Here is a 23,322-nt window from a genome sequence, read left to right as displayed (position 1 = left end):
GAAGAAACTGTACAGGGAAATAGAGTGGGCCAGTAAATCAATCTTATAATGGGAGATTTTAATTTCCCGTATATTGACTGGAATTTGTGGGTTGGTCACTCACACACTAGCAAGGCTTTTGTGGATTTATGGGATGATTGTTTTCTACATCAGCATGTTTGGGAGGCAACTAGAGGGAGTAATACTCTTGATTTGATTACCAGTAGTGATTCTTCATGCATTAAGAATCTGCAGATAAAGGAACCAATAGGTGGCAGTGATTAGTGTGCTGAACTGGGATTTACTCAAAGCGGTTACTACCATCAGGGGTAAAAGGAAGGGTTTTTGCTTTCGTAAAGGCAACTAGATTGGTCTAAGACAGTATTAAATTCTATACAGTGGGACCAACTGATGATGTTACAAACAGCAATTTCAAAATGGAAAGCATTCAAAGAACTTATCTTGGAAAGTTTACATAGCAACAAAGAACTAAGCTTTACATAGCAACTAAGAAATATTGTTCAAGGTTTAAGCCTAAATGAATGTCAGATGAACTAATGAGACATATGGCAGAGAAGAAAAATGCATGGGATACATAAATTAATGGGTGACATGGAAGCCTATGATAGATATAAGCTGGTCTGTAACCAAGTCACAAAGGAGATTAGGCAGGCAAAGGCAGATTATGAGAAATCCTTGGCAAAGGATGCAAAGAAAAACAGCAGAATTCTTTACGTATGTAAACTCGAGAAGGAAGGGGATGAATCAGATTGGTCCAATTGATATTGATGGTTCAACTATTGATGATCCTGCTCAGGTAGCTAACAAACCAAATGAATATTTTGCATCAACATTCTCACATGAGGAGTTATTCAGCGAGGGGAATGCCAAAGGTGTATTCAACTCTGGCAGTAAGCTAGATAATCTTGTAATGACTGAGAGTAAAGTGGAGGAGAAATTGTTGAAGATAAACACAAGAAAGGCTCCTTGGGTGGATGGGATCTATCCAGAGGCAGCAAAGGAAGTAAGCAAACCCTTAACCATAATTATGAGAGCTTCCTTGGACTCAGGGGAGGTACCCATAGACTGGAGATGTGCAAATGTAACCCCAATTCACAAAGGAGGATCAAAGGCTGACACAAGTAATTATAGACCTGTGAGTTTAACTTCTGTTCCAGTAAAATTAATGGAGGCACTGCAGGATCATCTAGACAAGACTTCAGTTATAGTTCGGAAACAGCATGGTTTTGTTAAGTGAAAATCTTGCCTGACCAATTTGATTGGATACTATTATGCAGTCACAAAAGAACTGGATGCAGGGAATAACTTTGATGTTATATATTTGGATCTTAGAAAGGCTTTTGATACTGTTGCATATGGAAGACTGCTGCACAAATTGGAGCAGTGTGGCATTGGAGGCAAATTGCTGCTATGGATAAAGGGATGGTTGTGGTGGGAGAAGACAAGAGTGGTAATCAATGGACACTGCTCATCGTGAACTAATGTTATTAGTGGAGTCCCTCAGGGTTCAGTGTTGGGTCCATTATTGTTTTCTGCATTTATAAATATTGATGATGGTATATCAAGCTTAATGTCCAAGTTTGCAGACAATACAAAGGTTGGCAGGGTTGTTGAGGACACTACTGACGCTATGCTGCTGCAACAGGATCTGGAAAGGTTCAGCAGATGGGCTGAGAGGTGGTAAATGAAGTTTAACATTGACAAATGTAAACTATTACATATGGGAAAACAGCAACCCCAGAGCAATATATCAACTCTGTAGTACTACACTGACAGTGGTAGAGAATGAAAAGGACCTGGGGGTAATTGTGCAGGCAGATAAGTTCTCTGAGCAGTGCAGACGGGCTGCAAGAGTAGCTCATGGTGTCTTGTCAATGATATACAGTAATTTTTCTAGCAGGGATGAGGAGGTGATTATTCCCTTGTATAAGACAATGGTCAGGCCACACCTAGAGTACTGTATACAGGTCTGGAGGCCTTATTTCAAGAAGGATGTAGAGCTGCTGGAACGAGTACAGTTTTTTAGGAGCATTAGCAACTAAAGCCATATTGCTCTGGGGATATGCGATGGTCGTTCCCTGACCTTTCCGCATCCTCCGTATTTGGTGGTCACGGACCAACCCTGGTCTAATCAAGAAGCGTGTGCTACACACTGCTGCTCCTGCTCACCTGGCTACAGAGATGCCAACGAGTACAGAGAAGGGCAACAAGATTAGTGAATGGAACAAAGGGTTGCACTTACGAAGAAAGGCTTAAGTTTTGCAAATTAGTGTCTGGAGACTAGGCACCGGCGAGGTTATCTGACAGACGTGTATAAAGCCTTGAATGGTTTGAGCATGCTCAATGCCGATGGGATTCCTCCTCTTGCTCAGAATAATCACCTGAGCAGGCATAAATTCAGATTGAGGAAACAGATGTAGTATCGATGTGTGGAAATTTGCCTTTAGCCAGCGGGTAGTTGGTTGGTTGGTGGAACAGACTTCCATCCCTTGTTGTGGAAGTTGATAGCCTAAATAAATTGAAGGCTCAGCTGGACAGGTATTTGGAACAAAGGGATGAAACGGAAGTGTTTTTTTTTTTTTCTTTTTTGGCTGATGCTTCATAAGCTTGCTTTCTTGCATCATATGCTTCTACTAATGCTAATGGATATAATTTTCAAACCAATATCATTTCAACTTGAATGCTACAATGTTCAATTCAATAAGAAATTACATTTTTCAGTGACAATGGGCTTTAAGTGTAAACTTCTGATACATCTTTAGCATTATTCCATTCCTCCTCCAAGTTCAGAATCAGAAAGGCATTCTTACTTTGAGAAGCGTACTCAAACTGTATACTGTACTCAAAGTAACAATCCATAATGAGTGACAGAACTCTTCTGTGCACCATTTTTTTGAGAGTACATTTATAAAATATTTAAATATAAAATTCTGGTTTTTATTTTTTATCACCTGCTTAAGTAAGTCAGCTTGATGATCTTTGTTATCATTAAGTATTTGTGTAATTAATTTAGTTTATCAATAAAAGTTTAATAGTAGTTATGATTGTCAACATCAATAAGCATATCTTTTTTCTTAGTATGTATTCATTTGTCTGATCTGCACATATATATGCATAACAAAAGTAAAAATTATAAAGTATTTCACTTTTCATCAGGTTAAGATATAACTGTTTTCAGGCAAAACAAGATTCTGGTATCAACCAGGACTGCAATCCTTATTTGTGATGAATATGAGGTATGAACCAAAGTTTCTGGAATGGGGCAATAAAATTAATTTTGACTTGTGTTAGTTACATGTTGCCATTCTCCTCTCCAGATTTTATACATTGATCCCAGCACTTCTCCAACTATTTGAAGCATTTCTGAAGCTAATATTTCTTGATGATGAGGTCCAACACTTTCTGCAGTCCAACTTGAATCTCAGTGATAACCTGCAAATTATTGCCCTTTTAACTAGATTTTCATTTTAGGGAAGAGGAATCACAGGGGACCTGGCCAGGAGAATACAAAGGATGTAGGAACATTATCATTTTGTTCTTGACTAAAAACTGAACCAATAGACAATCAGCATGCTCTTGATTTTTGTTTTTTAATGGCACAAAGATTTTCTTTTTTGGAAGTGGAGATGATACTTTTTCACTGGGAGGACTGCTGCTTTGTTTCTGGCCTGTGCTTGTAGTCACCATACATACAGAAAGCCAGTTGTTTGTTTGTCACTCAACAAGTGGGGCACAAATTTTGCAGTAATCCGCCTCATTTAAATTTTCAGTGAAAATTGTCAGTACATATTGTGGTATTTAACACAGTGCTATACTACACGTTAGTGCTCCATGTGGGCAGTCCAGAAAGTTTTGGCTTGCACGTCATATATTATAAAAAGCAGCAGAAATCCAAGAAATGAAAACAGACTTCTGCTGCCAAAAATATCCTATACTGCTGAAACGGCAAAAAATTTGCCCATGTGCATGCACACACATGCCTAGATTATGTAACCAATCTAAGGATGCAAAATATTTAAGTAAAAGTTTCAGCACTGTCTTTCAACAGTCATTTGGTTAAAAGATAAATCAAATATCTTTGAAGTGTCAATTAAAACAATTTGATAATTTAGGAATGAGAACACTTCTTCAGTTTAATGATTGAGTAGTCATCACAAATAAAATAAGTTTATTAAGAAAGTCAGACCACTACATGAATTGATATACAAGATGTTTTCATACACACGGTGGGTAAATGATACAAGATGGATTTGTCTCTGGACACCAGTTTTGACATGAAACAATGAGATTTTGTAGTTAAGTATCTATTTTTTTTATATGTGCTACAACAGAAGCACATTTAGAAATACTATTACCAAAGAATTGACATTCGCTGAATATGAAAATGCAATGATACAGTACTAACAAATGGCTCCTATAAAGCATACAAAACAGAACAGGATTAAAATTCATTATTTTATCTCATAATTAAAAATCATATTACAAACTTCCCTTTGGAGTTTAATGCACACTTTGCAGTATGGCACCTTGCTTGCTTTATTTTTTACAGTATGTTTTCTTCAGACAAAGGTTGGACACCAAACACAAAAATATGCTAGCTAAAACATGATGTGTGCTGAAGTTAGAAGTCGCCTGCTGATAAAACTGTTCAATAGCTGAATCAACATGCACAGTGCATGGTTGCATTACACTGCCATAACTGTTATGGAACGCTGATCTAAAACTTGTCAAACCAACAGAGACCTCTGAAAAGTTAAGAAATTAGTTCAGTTTAGGGTGATGCTGTGCAGTACATTCCACTACACTTATGAATGAAACAAAAAAAAAAAAAAAGGTTATATACATAAAAATAAATGTATAAACAAATTAATAGGCAGACATTTGCAAATGAAAACTAGATACATGTCAGAATGTACTTCACTGAAATTCCATAAATACAGGCACAATACTAGTTGGGTGTACAGCAGTGTTCAATCTTTTCACTATCCCTCCCCAACTTTAAAACTGTTTTTCCCTAAATGTAAAGTAAGGAATTATTAGGAACATTACTTTGTCACTCCAACTCCATAGAAATAAGATAAACGTGAAACAACACAAAAATGATTAAAATGCCATAATAGAGGAATTATAACATATAAAGCTAAAGAAAATACAGATGTTTCAAATACAATAATAAGTAATGAACAGTATGAAAACCAGGCACTAACAATGTTTAGTGAAAAGAATTAAGTTAGTCTTACTAAGTAGCTTCCAAGTGTAGATGCATATTGGAAATGGCTACTTCTAGTTCTTTTTTTTTTTATGTTCAATATGGAACAAGACAAGAAAAAAAAAACACCCCTCATATAAATTGTTTATTATGAAAGTAATCAAACATTTAATACTTGCCTACTTAAAAAATAGTTCTGTAATATATTCAGTCAGAAATCAAAGAATGACTGTTTAACATGATTTTCCAAAGGAGAATCAATGAAAAGGTCAACCAGCTTTACCTGTACACTTATATTCAATAAATCAGATTTACAATTAAAAGGGTCTCTAATTCATTTGAACTGATCTAATTACTGCAAAATATATTTCAGATTTTTTCACGACAAAGTGATTTGAAAAGCAGATTTTCAGCAAAGGGAAAGTCTGACAATGGCAGATAGGTGCATTGGATCAAAAACAAGCAAAATTTATACCAATAATGACAATCAACTTACATATTCTTTGCTAATCGGTCAGTTTTTATTGCTCACCTGACCAGCAAAAGGAGATGAAACAGAGGAGGGACTGGTTGGTTGGTTTCATTTTTAATGGTGCCTTGACAGCTTAGGCTGGTTGGTTGGTTGGTTATTAGGATTTTTATGGCGCATCAGCAACTAAGGCTATAGTGCGCCAAACAGCTTAGGCCATAATGCACCGAGTCAAATATAAAAACAGTACTAACATGTTTAATTGTTTTAATTGTTTATTACTAACATGTTTAGCAGCCTGTAAAAACAGCCTACCATATCAAGATGATAATTATTATATATTATGGACTATGGTTAAAATAAAGTTAAATAACAAAATATGAAAATAATATATATTAAAATTTAAACCTGTGTATAAATTGAGTGTAAAAAGTTAAAAACATCAAACATACTGTCACTGTCTTCTGAAATGTGGCCGAGTGAAAATGCTTCAGCCAGATTAATAAAATGCATAAAAGATAAACAATGCACAATGGTAAAAATGGGAAATTCCATAAAATTATGGGTAATGGTTAAAATAGTTAACCCTAGTTTCCCCCAAGCCTCCACCCTGGTTTGTACCAGGCCTATATACCACATTTCTGCTAACAGGCATAGTTCCCTGAATGCAAACTATGCCAACTTGGCTTCATAAAGGATCCTAAATGTACCTGTGGTGCTGATGAGGATTGGGCACGTCATATATGACTGTCCCAATTACCATCCCCATAAATGCAGACTGATCACAAAGACTGGACCTATAAATGATGGAAATTAGCAGTTGCTAATCTCTGATGAGACACAACACATGGCCTTCTCCGAGTTTTCTCAGAGAGTCTTTCAGACCAGGAGAAGAAATCATGCCATGACTCCCTAAATTGTGACGTCCTCCCCTCCACTATTTAGACAAACAAGCTTACCTTCAAAAGGTACAAACCTAAATGTGACTGGCCTGCCAGGATGTTTCTCACTCAGTGCAAAGTTGCATATTAATGTGGTTCCCTAATTACTTTTCATAATAAAACCAAACTCTTCTTATATGTAAAATATGTTTTACATACACACTGAGTGATCACTGAATTATGACCACCTACCTAATACTTCGTAGATCCTCCCTTTTGCCCTCAGTACAGCAGCTATCCGACGTGGCATTGAATCAACAATATGTCGGAAGTGTTCGGGAGGTATGGCCAACCAAGTTGTGTATAATGCAGTCAGCAATGCAGGTATGGAGGTGATTGGTGTAACCAGATGCCTGATATGCCTTTCCATAGTGTCCCACAAGTGCTCTATGGGATTGATATCAGGGGAGTTCAGAGGCCAATCGATATGCTGGAAGTCAACTGTGTTCCTCAAACCATTCCTGCACAACAAGTGCCCGATGGCTCGGCACAATGTCATCTTGAAAGAAACCATCGCCATTCAGGAAAAAGTGTAACATAGTGGGGTGTACAGTCAGCAAGCGGTTGACGATAGTGGAGACCACTGATACATTGTTCGACATGCACCAAGGGTCCAAGTTCCTGCCAGTGAAACATGCCTAACACCATACAAAGTCCTCCACCAGCCTGCACTTTTGATACCATGCATGATGGATCAAGAGCCTCATGCTGAGGCCAAATCCGTACACTACCATCATGTTATGTACTCCACAGTGTGGAGTAAATAACATGACTCATCCGACCAGTACACTTTCTTCCAGTCTTCTAACGTCCAACCTGCATGCTCTTTGCACCAGGCGAGTCTTTTACATCAATGAACCTTGTTTAGGAGAGGATACCATAGGGGGTTGTCTGCTGGTATAGCCCATACGTGCAAGTGTGTGATGCATGATAATGCCAGATCTTGTTCTGGATTGGCCCATATTGTATTGGGTAGTCAACTTTTCAACAGTGCTGCACCTATTCGGCAGCACGAGTTGTCAGAACCGGCACTCACCTCTTAACATCAACCTGTCTCTGACCTTTGTAGTTTTGCCGTCGGGTCGTTGTTTGACCATTTTGACGTCAGTCCTGGTACACTTTAACTACAGCAGCTCTCGAACACCCCAACAGTTCAGCCGTTTGGGAAATCAAGGCACCAGCTCATCGAGCACCCACAATCTGTCCTTTATCAAAGTCCGATAAATCCTTCCTTTTACCCATCATGCTCGAAATTTTACTACCTACTGAACCACTGACACCTTACCTATGGTACGTAGGTCGACTAACTCCACACTCTCGTACCTCATGTGGTCAACAGGTCGCATTCAGTTTTCATAGTTCGTTATGAGTGGTCATAATTCGGTGATCACTCAGTGTATATATAAATACAATGTATATGTGAAATATATATTTATATATGTAAAACTGTTTTTGATATTGCCAGTATACCATTCACGTGCTGCATTTCATGTGTATTAATAGGTATAAATACTGTGAGTGTAAATGCACAAATATGTATGAGTGTGTGCACGTGCGTGCATATTTCACAAATGAGTACATGCAAATGTATGTATTAGTTAGATTCTGCAGTGAGTGGAAAATGCATCCACCTAACCTGCAAAAAAGAAGACATTTTATTATTCAGGGCACTGTACTGAGTGAGTGTTAAGTATGTGCAAAGGCTGAGTGAATGAGAATGTCCTATAAGTGTTAAATGTACCCTGAATGTGTGTATATGTATGTATGTATGTATGTATATATATATATATATATATATATATCTGATAATTAAAATAAATATGATATTTAAAATAAAAACATCAGCCAGTAGTACGGCAATAATGCAGAGCGAAACGAAACGCAAAAAAAAAAAATATAAAATAAACAAACAGGGAAGGGAAGGTAAAGATAATAGGACAAAAAGGTAGTCGATAATCCCCTGTAAAATTTAGTCAATTAAGTCATTAAACCCAATTAATAAAATGATGTAAATTTAAAATAATGCCAATTATAAATAATTTAGCGGTACCCCCCCTCGAAGGTACCAGTTCCAAAAGACGTGAAATATTAATTGACTAAATTTTACAGGGGATTATCGACTACCTTTTTGTCCTATTATCTTTACCTTCCCTTCCCTGTTTGTTTATTTTATATATTTTTTTTTTTTTTGCGTTTCGCTCTGCATTATTGCCGTACTACTGGCTGATGTTTTTATTTTAAATATCATATTTATTTTAATTATCAGATATAATTAGGCATCATGTGGAGGATGTGCATTTGCTGCCTCTGATGATAGCTACATAGCCATATTTATTTATTTTTATTACTTTTGCCTAACTTTTACCTCACATAATATATATATATATATATATATATATATATATATAAATATCTCCAAGTATAACAAAGCAAATATTAAATGTTATAATAAATATAAATATTGTAATAAATATTAAGCAGTAACATAACCAATTAATGCCATCTAGGACGATTAAACATTACATCGGTCTGTATGAATATGAGTTAAGTTAATAATGGTAAGAGTTTTTTTAAGGTAAAATATGATATACTAGCTTATCAGGTAAACCATAAACCATGGCGGGTACCCAACGTGACCTGGAAAAAATTAATCTATGCCATGACATAAGCAATAAATTATAAACATATATAAAAATACCATTAAAATGTTAGTTATGGCAATAAGATACATTGCAAGGGACTTTTTCGAGGGCTAACCCTTACTATGTATCAACCATAATTAACGAGCATATGAATATATATGAATATATAAATATAATATATATTCTATATATAGAATATATAGAATAATTCTATAATAATATATAACCATTAAATTCAGCCACGCATTATTCGATTATGTCTGCCTAGATAAAACCATTAACGTATATATAAGTGATTTACCTATTACCAATGCACTGTTACGTACCAGATTCAGCTATAATAAACCGTTTGGACTATTGGTCTGTAACTATAAAAAAGCTGCTACTAACCTCGTCAATAGTGATATTGAGGCGGATTGCTATTGCCATTTACCGCAATATCAGACATATGGGGATGCACACCATAAACACATTATCACAGGAGATATGAACATTATAGACTATCCTGAGCTACGTGAGATTCTATCATTTGGTTTTAAATTTCGACCAAATACCGATATTAATACCTATGCCATCATTAAACAACTACATTCAGATATAATGAAGTTCTGCCTAAAGTTATCCTACAAATATAACATATCCTTGGAAGCCTTCCACAAGTGGCTTACACTCACCTTTCAGGCCATCAAGAAACAGATAAAGTCCGCAAGCATGAAACTACCACCTACTAAGATTTTTAATATAGATGCAATTAAGCGTAAGCTTAAACTGATACAAAATAAGTTTATAATTACTACTATTGATAAAGCCTCTAATAACTACAGCATCATATGTAAAAAATTTTACACAACAGCATTACTAAATGAACTTAACAACAGTAGCACATACAAAATAGTAACGGATAAACGTAACGCTATTACTAAGAAAATACGTGCGTGGCATAAAAAATTAAAACTTACCAACCATACAACTACATACCCATACATATACTGTATACCTAAGTTTCATAAAAATCCGACAGGTTTTAGATTTATAACTTCGTGTAGGGATAGCTACGCTAAGATTCCGCATCGCAAACTAGTTAATTTACTTCAAATTATTTTTGATAGCATAGGTCATTCAAATATTATTCTCAATAATAGACCGGTATTGAATTACATCAATAGCAACACAGGCATCAATACGATAGAACATATCAATACGTTCGACTTTAATAACTTGTTTACTAGCATCCCACATAACAGCCTAAAAACAGTGTTCGGCCATTATTATGATAAATACAAAAATATCTTACCCTGTGAGAAACACTACTGGGATGACCTTTTCAACCTTTGCATCTTCAATAACTATATATTTAATGGCAGTAACCTTTATAGGCAACATACAGGGATACCGATGGGCGCATGTAGCTCATGCATTGTGGCAAATTTATACCTACACCACTTCGAATATAATTTTAAACAAAATATGGTTCTATACAGATATATTGACGATTTGATAGTTTTTAATATGCCTGACTTCCATACGGAAGCAATCAAATATTATCCGCCTGAATTAACATTAGAACGCACCAACACTAATAATTCCAAATCTGCTACCTTCCTTGACTTGGATATAAGGATAGATAACAATACTGTACACACTAAACTGTATGATAAACGCAAAAATTTTCATTTTAATACTATTGACCTCACTAACTGGAACTCGAATATCTCAAAAAGGATACATCGCAATACCCTAATCGCGCAAAGCATCAGAAGAATACACATATGTAACCAGACAGATTATATTATAGATACACTCATTGAATTCAGATCCAAGCTTTTAGAAAATTACTTCCCACACTGCATAATTACAAGATATATGTATAGAGCTATATTGATAGCAAGCAACAAGGGGAACTATAACCTTAACGCGCAGAGTATTATAGATAAAGTCCTAAACAGGCGCTAATATAACATAGCCGTTGTAAAATTTTCGTAGGTGTTTCTTTGGCTTAGATAAATTTCGTTGGATATGTAATTATGTAAATAGTAGGCACTGCCCATGGAGTAAGTTACATATAGCTTACTCGCATTAAAAACTTGTACCTATATTTGCTCCATGGGTAGGAACTTATTCTGTAAACTTCTATTATTACTTCGAGATATACTTATTTGACGGCTTTTCTATGTGTAATACTATACAGTATATTAAATAACAACAGAGGGCGCTGTATATAATTATACTTATTTTATCACTTAATTTAACTATTACTTTTCCTAGGGGGGGGCTGCGATCGGTAGTTATATATGCTACACGCGCCAATACATGTGGTTTTCTAGTACCTTGGCCATACGGTGGTAAGCATTCTAATTTTAATCTTAAATCATTCTAACCCGGATACCTTACTATAAGGTTACATCCTATGTTAATTATTTTGCTTTTTCTTTGCTGTTTAACTTTCACTTTCTTATCCCTATTTTTTCATACCTCATGAACTATTAGAGTATTCGAGGGGGATTGAGGTACTATATCTATTCTTATACCTTTGTTCCGTTCGCCTTTGTTAGCTATAGCTCACACTGTTATTATTTTTATTAATTTTGATTAGACTACCGTGGCAGCATTTACTATCAACTACGCACATATGCCTAACAATAATTATAGCTCTTTCTATAATTTTAATTTAATATTTTGGCTATCCGTCGGGCTAACAGTCATCTTGCCAGTTTACTGCTAAATTTGGGATTAATTAACAAATTTTATTACTACCATTTGGCTCTAACTTACTACAAATTTTATACTTTTGGCTCTAACTACTACAAAATTTATACATTTGGCTCTAACTTAATGCTAACTTAATACTATTTTACGTATATTAGGACATAGTTATGCTGGACGATGACTACAGAAAGGGATAGCTCGTTAATTATGGTTGATACATAGTAAGGGTTAGCCCTCGAAAAAGTCCCTTGCAATGTATCTTATTGCCATAACTAACATTTTAATGGTATTTTTATATATGTTTATAATTTATTGCTTATGTCATGGCATAGATTAATTTTTTCCAGGTCACCTTGGGTACCCGCCATGGTTTATGGTTTACCTGATAAGCTAGTATATCATATTTTACCTTAAAAAAAAACTCTTACCATTATTAACTTAACTCATATATATATATATATATATATATATAAAAGTACTTATATTTGAATAATGTTTGAAATAATTGAAAACTGAATCTTAAATTAAAAAAGGGGTAAAGCATACATCAGAGGCAGCAAAGAGCATTTTCCTCTACATGACGACGCTTGAGATATAAACTTACGTGAGAATAATGATTAAAATAAAAATGCCAGCAGCATGGCAAGACAGAAGAGCAAAAATTGTGAAATTATACGTAACAATCAAACCAACGGGGAGGGAAGAGAATAAAATTATTGCATCAGAAACTCTCAAAGATAATTTAGAAAGCCTAAATACAAAAGATAATAAAATATAAACAATTAAATTTTGAATAGCCAATTAAATAAAATTTAATGGCACCCCCTCTGACAGGCATCAGGTCCAAAATTTATGAGAAATATCACGGGCAGAGATGTAAACTACAATAAAATAAAATAAAACAGGAACTGACTGACCATTATGCCCCATCTCAACAGAGGACCACAAGGCCAATAATGGTCAGGGAATCGCTGCATTTCGATCGCTAGACAAATTGCCGCAAATGCGAATCAATCGAAAGATCAGTACCACTATCCGGTCCCCGGATTGAACCGCCAATATGCAGAGGACTTGAATAGCGGTGGTCCTGATGCAGCGAAAATTAAAAATAGGACAGATACAAGCAATCAAATGCAAAGCCACACCACTGACAAAAGTAATCTTAACCAGATTATAAAGGCAAAACATGAACTATGGTTGGTGTGAGACTCATTTTTATTTTTATCATTATTCTCATGTAAGTTTATATCTCAAGTGTCATGTAGAGGAAAATGCTCTTTGCTGCCTCTGATGTATGCTTTACCCCTTTTTTAATGTAAGATTCAATTTTCAATTATTTCAAACATTATTCAAATATAATGTATATCACATGACAGTAGTGGGCTGATTTGCTAACGCTGCACCTGTGCTGCCATCCATTGTTCATGTTTTGCCTATATAATCTGGTTAAGATTACTTTTGTCAGTGGTGTGGCTTTGCATTTCAGTGCTTGTATCTGTCCTATTTTTAATTTTCGCTGCATCAGGACCACCGCTATTCAAGTCCTCTGCATATTGGTGGTTCGATCCGGGGACCGGATAGTGGTACTGATCTTTCGATTGATTCGTCTTTGCGGCAATTTGTCTAGCGATCGAAATGCAGCGATTCCCTGACCATTATTGGCCTTGTGGTCCTCTGTTGAGATGGGACATAATGGTCAGTCAGTTCCTGTTTTATTTTGTTTTATTTTATTTTATTGTAGTTTACATCTCTGCCCGTGATATTTCTCAAAAATTTTGGACCTGGTGCCTGTCAGAGGGGGTGCCGTCAAATTTTATTTAATTGGCTATTCAAAATTTAATTGTTTATATTTTATTATCTTTTGTATTTAGGCTTTATAAATTATCTTTGAGTTTCTGATGCAATAATTTTATTCTCTTCCCTCCCCGTTGGTTTGATTGTTACGTATAATTTCACAATTTTTGCTCTTCTGTCTTGCCATGCTGCTGGCATTTTTATTTATTTTTATTATTTTAATCATTATTCTCACATAAGTTTATATATATATATAAACTTCCACTAAGTATTTGGCAGGTTAAGTTGCATAAATGTGTATGAATGCTATGATCACCTGTGTAAACGGTGCACAGTGGCTGATTGAATGTAGCTGTGACAAGCTTTACAAAAAAAACCAAAAAAAACCTAAATGTCCTGATAGTTGTGTTTGTTTAAATGCCACTTATATGTCCTGTCTCTGAGTGTATGATGATGTATGAAAAGAGGCATATAATTGAGTGATTGTTGTGTGCTGTTACCTACCAGTTTGTCCTTAAATAAGTGGAAAAAAAGGTGTACACCTGTGTATCTGTTTGAGTGGAAGGTTTGATGTATGTAGAGTGTGTGTAGGGTGTGTGGCAGCCCCCCCCAGCTGGACTGAAGTGGGGATAAACCAATGGGAATATACCCTGCCTTGTTGACACTGGCTGGTGTGGAATTTCATGCAGAGCAGCACCATATATCCACAGGGCAGACTTCCCCCAACATAGGGCACTCTGATCCTGACATCCCACCCCCCCCACACTCTCAATTCCAACTTCTCGCCTGGTGGATTCTCCCACCACAAACCATTTGTTTTTTTAACAGCACCCCCCCCCCCCCCAGTGAGGATAGGCTCCTCTATCCCATTAACTTCCTATTTCCAGGTGCCTTCCCATCGCACACTTTAACCTTCTTCACCTGTTCCCTCCCTCTTCACTGTCACCCCTTTCATGTCCTATCCCAGTGATAGGGCCCTCCCTGGCAAGCTCAGGCACAGTCCAGGGTTCACCCTTCTAGAAAACTTCTATGGCCGGCTGCTTCCCTGAGCACAGACCAGGCAATATGGGGCCTCCAACAAAATGCCAGAGGAAGACCAGACCAACACAACAACGCTACGCTATGCAAGCCAATACAAAAACTTACACCATCTCTGGCATTTACAGAGTTTGTAGCATCACACGTATATTATGCAGTTTGTGAAGGAAACCCCTGGCACTGCTTCAAAATTTACACAATATCCTTTCTGTACACACTGTACTTCCGATATTCAAATTCTGCATTCCTTATATCTGTGTGACAACAGGTTTCTAATAACCCAGTGATGTTCACATTTTATGTCTTAACCAGCACTTCAAATTCATTATGTACATTCATCATAATCAGCCATTTTCAATCCACTGCAGGATGAAGGCCTCTCCAGCAACTTTCCAGTTCCTTCTGTTTAGTGCAATGGCCATCCATTCACTACCCATAAACTCATGAATTTCATCTATCCCTCTCCGCCATTGTCTTCAAGGTTTTCTTCTAGCTCCTCTAGGGTACCATTCTGTTATTTTCTTAGTCCATCTATCATTATGTCTTCGAGCTATATGTCCTGCCCAAGACCATTTTAGTTCTTTAGTTTTGATAAGAATGTCCTTTACTTGAGTTTGCTGCCTAATCCATGTGTTTCTCTTCTTATCTAACAGTCTGATCCCCAATATAATTCGTTCCATTCTTCGCTGTGTAGTTCTCAGCTTCTCTTCCATTCTTTTGGTGAGCATCCAAGTTTCACTTCCACAAGTCATGGTGGGGAGTATACTATTGGTTCATTATTTTACATTTCAGACAAACTGGGATATTGCTCTTCAGTATGTGACTATATTTCCTGAATGCTATCCATCAAAAATTTATTCTTCTCTTGACTTCCAGCCATTTATCATTATTACAGGTAATGACCTGTCCCAGATAAGTATATGACTCCATCTTTTCAATTATTGCTCCTTCAATCAATATATCCCTTTCTGTGGCATACTTGTCCATCATTACTTTTGTTTTAGCCATATTCATCTTTAGCCCAAAAGCCTTACTAACTGTGCATAACTGATTAAGATTTTCCTCTAATTCTTTGGGATCGTGGCTAATGACCACAATGTCATCTGCAAATTGTAAGTGGTATAGGTACTTTCCATTCACATTGACTCCTTTCTGCGACCAGTCTAATTTTCTGAAAGCTTCCTCAAGGGCAGCAGTAAACAGCTTTGGAGATATTGTGTCTCCTTGTCTTGATTTTAAATTTGCCACTGTCTTTGTCTAGTCTAATAAAGGAGGTAGCGTTCTCATATATTTTCTTCAAAATCATAATATATGGGGTATCTATGCCTTGTCTTTCCAGTGCCCGAAACATTGCCTTATGCTGCATGGAGTCAAATGCCTTTTCATAATCCACAAATGACAGGCATAATGGTCTTTTTTATTCATTTGCTTTCTCCATTAGCTGTGATATTACATGAAGGTGATCCATAGTTGAGAATCCTGTCCTAAAGCCAGCTTGCTCTTTCGGTTGATTCTCATCAAGTATTCTTTCTAATCTGGTGTTTTTTTTTTTTTTTATGTAAACCCCAAACATGAGAGGTATTAGAACCTATAGTACTTAGTACCGTGCTTGGGTTGGAGATTGAGAAGATGAAAGAAGATATTTGTTGACATTGGACTTGAACTTCTGTAGACTGTAATTTTCAGGAAATACGTATGAAGGAAGGTTGTTCCAGAAAATGGCAGCTGAATGAATAAACGAGGAAGATGAAAAGTTGGTTCTGTGAGTTTGAAGTTGGAAAGTAAATGGATGTTGGCGGCACGTGTTCAGACTGTTTAGAAAGAGAGAGCGGGAATTATAGAATCCAATTCAGAAGAACAGTGCCCATGGAAGTATCTGTGGAAGAGGCATGCAGCAGAAACAGTACATCTATGAGACTCTGTTAGAGATGAATCATTAATTAACCTAACTGCCCTCTTCTGAATGGAATCAAGAAGCTTGAGAGAGGTTTTGGGGGCACCACCCCAGATGTGGGAACAATATTCCATGGCTGGGCAGATTTGCGATTTATACAGAGTGAGCAGCTGTTTGGAAGAAAAGTAACGCTGAGAGCGAAAGAGAAAACCAAGTTTTTTTGATGCTGAGGAAGCAATATTTGTAATGTGCTTGTGCCAAGAGAGATTAGAAGTCAGGGTAATCCCCAAAAGAGATATACCATTTTGCCTAGAAATCAGAGTGTCACTAAAGATAAGCATAGGAGCAGAAAAATTCTTTTTGCGAGATATAAGACAAGATTGAGTTTTAGAAGGGTTGAAATCATCTAAGTTGTCTTTGCCCCACTGGAGAATTACCTGGAGATCGGCATTTAAGGAATTGGTTGCAGATTTTCGAGAAGTTGAAGCTGATTGAGCAGGACAAGGTTTCTCAAAATGGAAAGTGGAATGCAATGTGCTATCATTGGCAAAACTATGGATGCAAAACTGTTAGTAATGACCCTTGTGAACAACATGTAGATGTGGGATAACAAGCTAATTGGTCTATAATTTCCAATTTCTGATTTATCTCCTTTCTTATGCAGCAAAACTATGATTGCATTATTCCACTGCTCAGGCATCACACCTTTTCTAATGCATTTTGTGAAGAGCCTTGCCAGTTTTTGTTATGTCTCTACCTCCCAATTTTAACAACTCTCCAGTAACTTCATCTTCCCCCGGGGTTTTCTGATTCTTCAATGCCTGTTCTAGCTCATCGGGAAGAATATCAGGTATGTCATATGTATTGCTGAATTGCGATCCAGCTTCCCCACTGCTGGCATCATTCCCTCACTCCTTGTATAATTCTCTATAGTAGTCTTCTGCTATTTGAATTATGCCTTCTCTGCTATTTATAAGTGCATCACCACTATTCTTCAGTTTCAGTATCATTTGTCTTTCTGTATTACTGCTCATGGCTGCTGATTTAAGTCCTTTGTTTTCCCTTAATGCTTGTTCTACTTTTCTTGTGTTAAGTCTTCTTATGTCCTCTCTGAGCCTCTTTCTAATGGCTTTGCATAACTCAGTATACTCAATTTTCTCCTTGTCAGTGTTTATCTTGCTCTTCATTTGTCGCCTTTGGTTCATCATAACAAGTGTTTCTTGACTAATTTTTTCTTCTTTGGATTTCTTTTTCCCTATTGGTTTCTGGGGCTTTATCACTTTCAGAAAGTTGTAATATTCCTCGTCGATATCTTGGTCCTGAGCAGTCTGCAGAAGCTCAAACTTGTTCTTACGTTCCAGTACATACTGCTCTTTCTCCTCTTCTGTTATCTCAAAGACCGTATTATTTACTCAAGTCAGTTTTTTTCCTTTCCTACATCTATATCAAGTGTGCATCTTACCATTCTGTGATCACTTCCAACATGTACCTTATTCAGGACGGTAACATCATTCACGATATATCTTCTGTTAGTGAGGATGAAGTCTATTTCATTAGTTGTTAATCCATTTGGACTCTTCTGTGTCCATTTTCTGTTCACCCTTTTCTTGAAAAAAAGTGTTCATTACTGATAATCCTTGAGATTCTGTAAATTCCACAAGTCTTCCACCTCCTTCATTTCTTTCACCATTAAGGCAGTTGCACAATGAGATCATCTAGGTTTGTCTGCTAATTACAGGTGGAAAATACACTAAACATATTGTGAAAAGAAGTATGGTTACCCTCTAGGATCACTACAATGGCAACTCCACCATAAACCGGTCCATCCCTTATTTTGTCTTTACATATTTGTGCTGACATTACATAAAATAAGGTCTTCACCTGCCTTTAAATATGTCTCCTGCAAATAAAGGCACACTAGCTTGTGCCTCCTCTTTGTGTGTATGGAGGGCCTTGATATCATCCATGTTCCTGCAGAATCCATTGCAATTCCTGTGTATGAATTTGGCCATCATTTGGGCTTCGTGGATCCATCAGATTGCTTCCAAAGTGCTGAAGGCTTAGAAATGGACACTATCCTGTGTCCATTTCTTCCTCTGTAATAAGTTCCAATACTGAATCTGGCGCTTCCTTTACCTCAATGTCCATGTTTTCCTGCATTACACCAGGTACTTCAGATTTTTCAGTCTTCTCTCTTGATTTTTGTTACCAGCAGAGCATCAGGAGGCACAGATATAGGGGTGATAAGTGACTAGTCCTTCTGGGTAGGTTTTTTCGAGCTTAGTAAATAGTGGGTGATGGGATAAATGACTAATGGTGGTATGGTCAACGGTGGTATGGTGGAGAAACCTGGGTGTATGAAAGCTTACCACTATTTACTGGTTGGATGCATTTTTGAGCCTCTTGGTAGGAAATGTTCAGCTCTGTCCTCAGTTTTTAAATTTCTTTCTTTTCCTTCCATCACTGACATGATTGAGAGTATGCGGAGCACTCTCCTCGGCAATCTGTATAGATTGGCTTTGGAGCTGAGCATTCCTTGCTCTCATGGTCTTTAGAACATCAGGCAGGGTTACCACGACAGGACATTTATGAATGGCTGTACTTTTGGCACTCAAAACAGCTCAGTGGATCTGGTATGTAAATCTTAACTGGCTTTTAGAATTTGCTGGGCATGTTTATCACATGACGCTTCCACTAAAAGATCTCCAAATCGTAGCCTTCTCACCGATTTTGGAGATTCTGCCAACCTTTCTAAACCTTTCTCAACGAAGAAGGGTGCCATTTTCCAGATTTTCCATTTTCTGGTGAAATGGATTATGAGGGAAAGGGGTGTCACCAATGGCGGTTTTATTTTCAGTTTTGGGGGTCTTCTTGCAGAGGTGTTATCGGTATCGCCTGATCAGTTAGGTAGGGGAGCAAAATAAAAATCTCTGATGTCCAAAGTACTTCACCCACTACGAGCTCTACAAGGGGATGCACACTCGTGAACTAATGGGTGTTGCATACACAAATGGGACGTCAAGTTCATTTACAGCATTGTGCCCACATTTCCAATAAGTCTTGATCGCATCCCAGGATCAAAGGGAAACTTATTGGAGTGCAGTTGACCCTAGCAGTAAGAACTGATCCTAGTTAGGCCAGTCTGGGAACTCCCATCTTTTCAAAGCAGAGGTCAAAGTGGTGTATTAAGGCTGGTCCCCTCACTCACCCACAACACCCTTTTCTGAGTTTTCTTGGATCACAGTGCACGAATGTAGCTATATATGCCAGATTCTCATGATGTAACTCTGGAACCAAAGTTTGGGTGTTGAATCCCAATGATAATAATCTAGAAATCCAGCAGAATTACCAGGAGATCATCTCACCATGTATAAGTGCCTCAAGGGGCGAGGAGGGGCAGTATTACAAATGCTCTAAAGAGCAACACAGAAAATAAGTGAATAATGACCAACTAGCGTTAACAAATGTTAGGCTGAACCTTGACCTCTAAGATGACCTGGGTGGCTTAAATAGTGGGCAGCCAGTTTCACATAAAAATTATAACACAGATAATACCATCTGGCATTACTGAAATATAAAGTAATAATAATACTTTATGCAAATAAGGTTGGTTACATAAAATATATTAAAAAAATAAATTAATAAAAATAAATATATATAACCCAAGGCAGCTGCATTAAAGGTGTTTAGAAGTATGAAAAACTACATACTGTTTAAAATTGTTATTTTAATACATTGCAATTTTTGAATTCATGCTATAAAATATTTTCCATAAGCTCAAAAGAGCGAGCGAAACCATTAGTAAACTTATCCAAATCAAAGGAATTAATAAGGACAAACTGTTTAAAAAATAAGGTTATATATATGTTCTTGTTTATGCTCCAGCACAACCATCAGGTCAGTGGAGTTTACAATAAATCAATCAATACAAACGTTAATTGTATTTAGCAGTCATGGGCTTTGGGGGAAAAAAAGCAATCTAAGTTTTTACATCTTGTACGTATTTGTGGGGCGTATCTTCTCCTTTCAGTTTTTGCAACCAATAATATTTAAACTTCCTAGTTAAAGCTGCGGTCTTATCAGTTCACAGTAGTTTCAGTAGCTTCTTAGCTTTTGTAGGCCTTTAGGTACATCAACAACTTGGGCCATACTGGACTGGATCACAGTAGAGTACATTTTGCCTTTAATGCATTGTTGGGTATTGTACTTTCAAACAAATGGCATTGCTAAAAGGCAAAAGCACTACTATACCAACCTGTTTCAGGAATTGCAGGTTAGTCATCGGGTAGCAGTGTTCTCAGATTAACCTTTTGGTTATGTTGTTTGAAATTGATACAATACCAGGCAACTCATTCTGAAGGCAAAGTCTGTTCTAAAATACTTGTACAAAAAGGATAGGTGGAATAAGACCAAAAAGTCTTATTCCACCTATCATGCTTCCTGCCACTTGAATTTGAAGAATCACATTTGTATATAGTACAGACAGCAAACATGTTACCTACCTTTTTTCTGATTTTACAATACACGATTCTCCTTGGACTCAGGGGAAGTCCCTATGGACTAGAGCACATCACACAAGTACCATGAAATGATCACATATTACAGAGAACAACGCTATTGACCTAAGTTTTTATTTTGGAATGTAGACTAGCACATCTGATGGTCAATTCGTTAACAAAAATAACAAATACACAAAATATTTTTGAAACATCTTTTTCTCCTCCCATACTACTTTAATTACTCTGTGTATCCACTGCAGCCCTGCTTGGCCAGCATCTTACTATTTCAATAGTCACTTCATCACGCCCTGGCAATTTACCTCCGTTCATCCTTTTCCACAGCTCCCACCACTTTACTTCTTGATATCCCTCTTTCCTCTACTTCTATTTTATTTCCTTTTCTTTGATAATAGCCTCCTAAAATAGTCTTTGCACCTCATTTCTTCTTCATTTGTAATTATTCTTCCCATTTCACTATAAAGCTAATGTTGTTCCTTCCTATCTCTCTTGCTATTCTTCACTAATCCATAACATCTTGCAGATCTTGTAACTAGCTTTCCAAACATATCTTCTTTAACTATTCTCTTTACACGAGAACAGTTGCCTTTTGCTTCTTTATATTCTCTCTGACTCGTCCATTGATTTTTTACATCTCTTTCTAAAGGCCTTATTCTTCCTTAGAGTAGCCTCTTTTGCTCTCATTCTTCCACCACTGTCTCTTTCATCTCCTCATAGTGCTTGTCCTCCCACACACTTCCTCCACAGTAAGCAACCAACCAATCCTCCTCTACCCCCTGTACTTTATTCTCTGTTTCGATCTTTTCTCTATACATTTTTCCTATATCCTTGTTTTTCAGCCTCCATATCATAATCCTCCTCCTGTCTTCTTTTATTTCTATCTTTCATTAATTCTAGCACCCCTATAACTAGTCTATGATCACTGTCCATCACTACTCTTGATAGAACGTTAATATCCTTTACTTTCAAACATAAGTCACTACTAATCAATACAGTCAATTATTGACTTCTGTTTCCCATACCAGCTATACCTTGTATAACTGACTATCCTGCTTCTAGAACCCCCAATTCCCAATTGGTCCAACATTCTTTTGTCCTCTTAATTTCTTTTTCCTTTCCCCATCTTCTGTCTGTGCCAACTTGTGCATTAAAATCCCTCATAACAATTTGATCTTCCTTTAAATACCCCTACATCTCTTCCTCAAACATAACTTTTTCTCCACTTTCACGTTCTGTGGAGCATACATCCTGCAGAATGTTGATCCTTTCTGTCATACTATCATCTTGATCCCTACCATCCTGTTGTTTATTTGGTTAAACCTCCACAACCCTCTCTATACATTCTGGGCTCACTACTATACCAACTCCATTTTTCCTTTCCTTTTCATTTTCTGACCAGTAAAGCTTATAATCCTTTCTTAGGTCCTTTTGTTCTTTGCTCCTCCACTTCACTTTCCTCAATCTCAACACATCTAGCTTTCACTCCACCATTATATCTACTAATCTCCTTCCTTTTAAAGTTACAATGTTCGGGGTTCCAGTTATTCTTTCTCATGTCCTTTTTCTGTTTGCCGTCATTAACTGTAGTATTTTGTCCAGTTTTCCTGGTTTTGAAAGCACTTAGTTATCCACTGTCGGCTTTATAGGCCTTTCACAGCATCACCAAAGTTAATTAGCTAACTACTTTCAGGTAATCATAAGAGTTCTTTTTTAATTATCTTAAATGGTATAGATGAAGGGATGGTGAGCACAATATCAAGATCAATAGATTACAGTAGTTAATGATTAGCACCAAGCAGAGCATCTTCATAACTTAGACTGACTTCAGGTGTGGTCAGAAAAGTGGCAGCAATGTTTTAATGCAACAAAATGGAAACACTTGGGGAACAGCAAGCCTTCGCAGCCGAGTGGTGAAAGCAGGAGTGCAGTAGTACACATTCTTCGAGTAGACTGCGGTTCAACCCCCCCCCAACTGCTAAATAAATTGGATCTGTCAACCCGCATTGGACCAGCGCAGTGATTATGGTCCATTTCTCTCATTGTGAATCATTGAGCAAGCTTCCATCCTGCAGTGGGTTGATAATGGCTGCAGTTTACCTTTTTTTCTTTTTT

The 23,322-nt window shown here is 37.0% G+C and overlaps 1 long non-coding RNA gene across 2 annotated transcripts in view; it reads right to left on the bottom strand.

Moving 5' to 3' along the window:
- Nucleotides 1-4,151: 4,151 nt before the first annotated feature.
- The window catches only part of LOC150090427 (uncharacterized), a 106,198-nt gene continuing 87,027 nt past the window's right edge, over nucleotides 4,152-23,322 (bottom strand). For both annotated transcript variants that reach the window (XR_016546708.1, XR_016546709.1), the window contains exon 6: nucleotides 4,152-4,745. This is a non-coding gene — a long non-coding RNA (uncharacterized LOC150090427). The remainder of the gene's footprint in view (nucleotides 4,746-23,322) is intronic.

The sequence above is a fragment of the Mastigoproctus giganteus genome, chromosome 2, assembly GCF_048544385.1.
Source record: "Mastigoproctus giganteus isolate SK-2022 chromosome 2, ASM4854438v1, whole genome shotgun sequence".
Classification (NCBI taxonomy): Eukaryota; Metazoa; Arthropoda; class Arachnida; order Uropygi; family Thelyphonidae; genus Mastigoproctus; species Mastigoproctus giganteus.
Note: the sequence above shows the minus strand (reverse complement) of the source record. Positions and strands in the feature narration are given on the sequence as shown.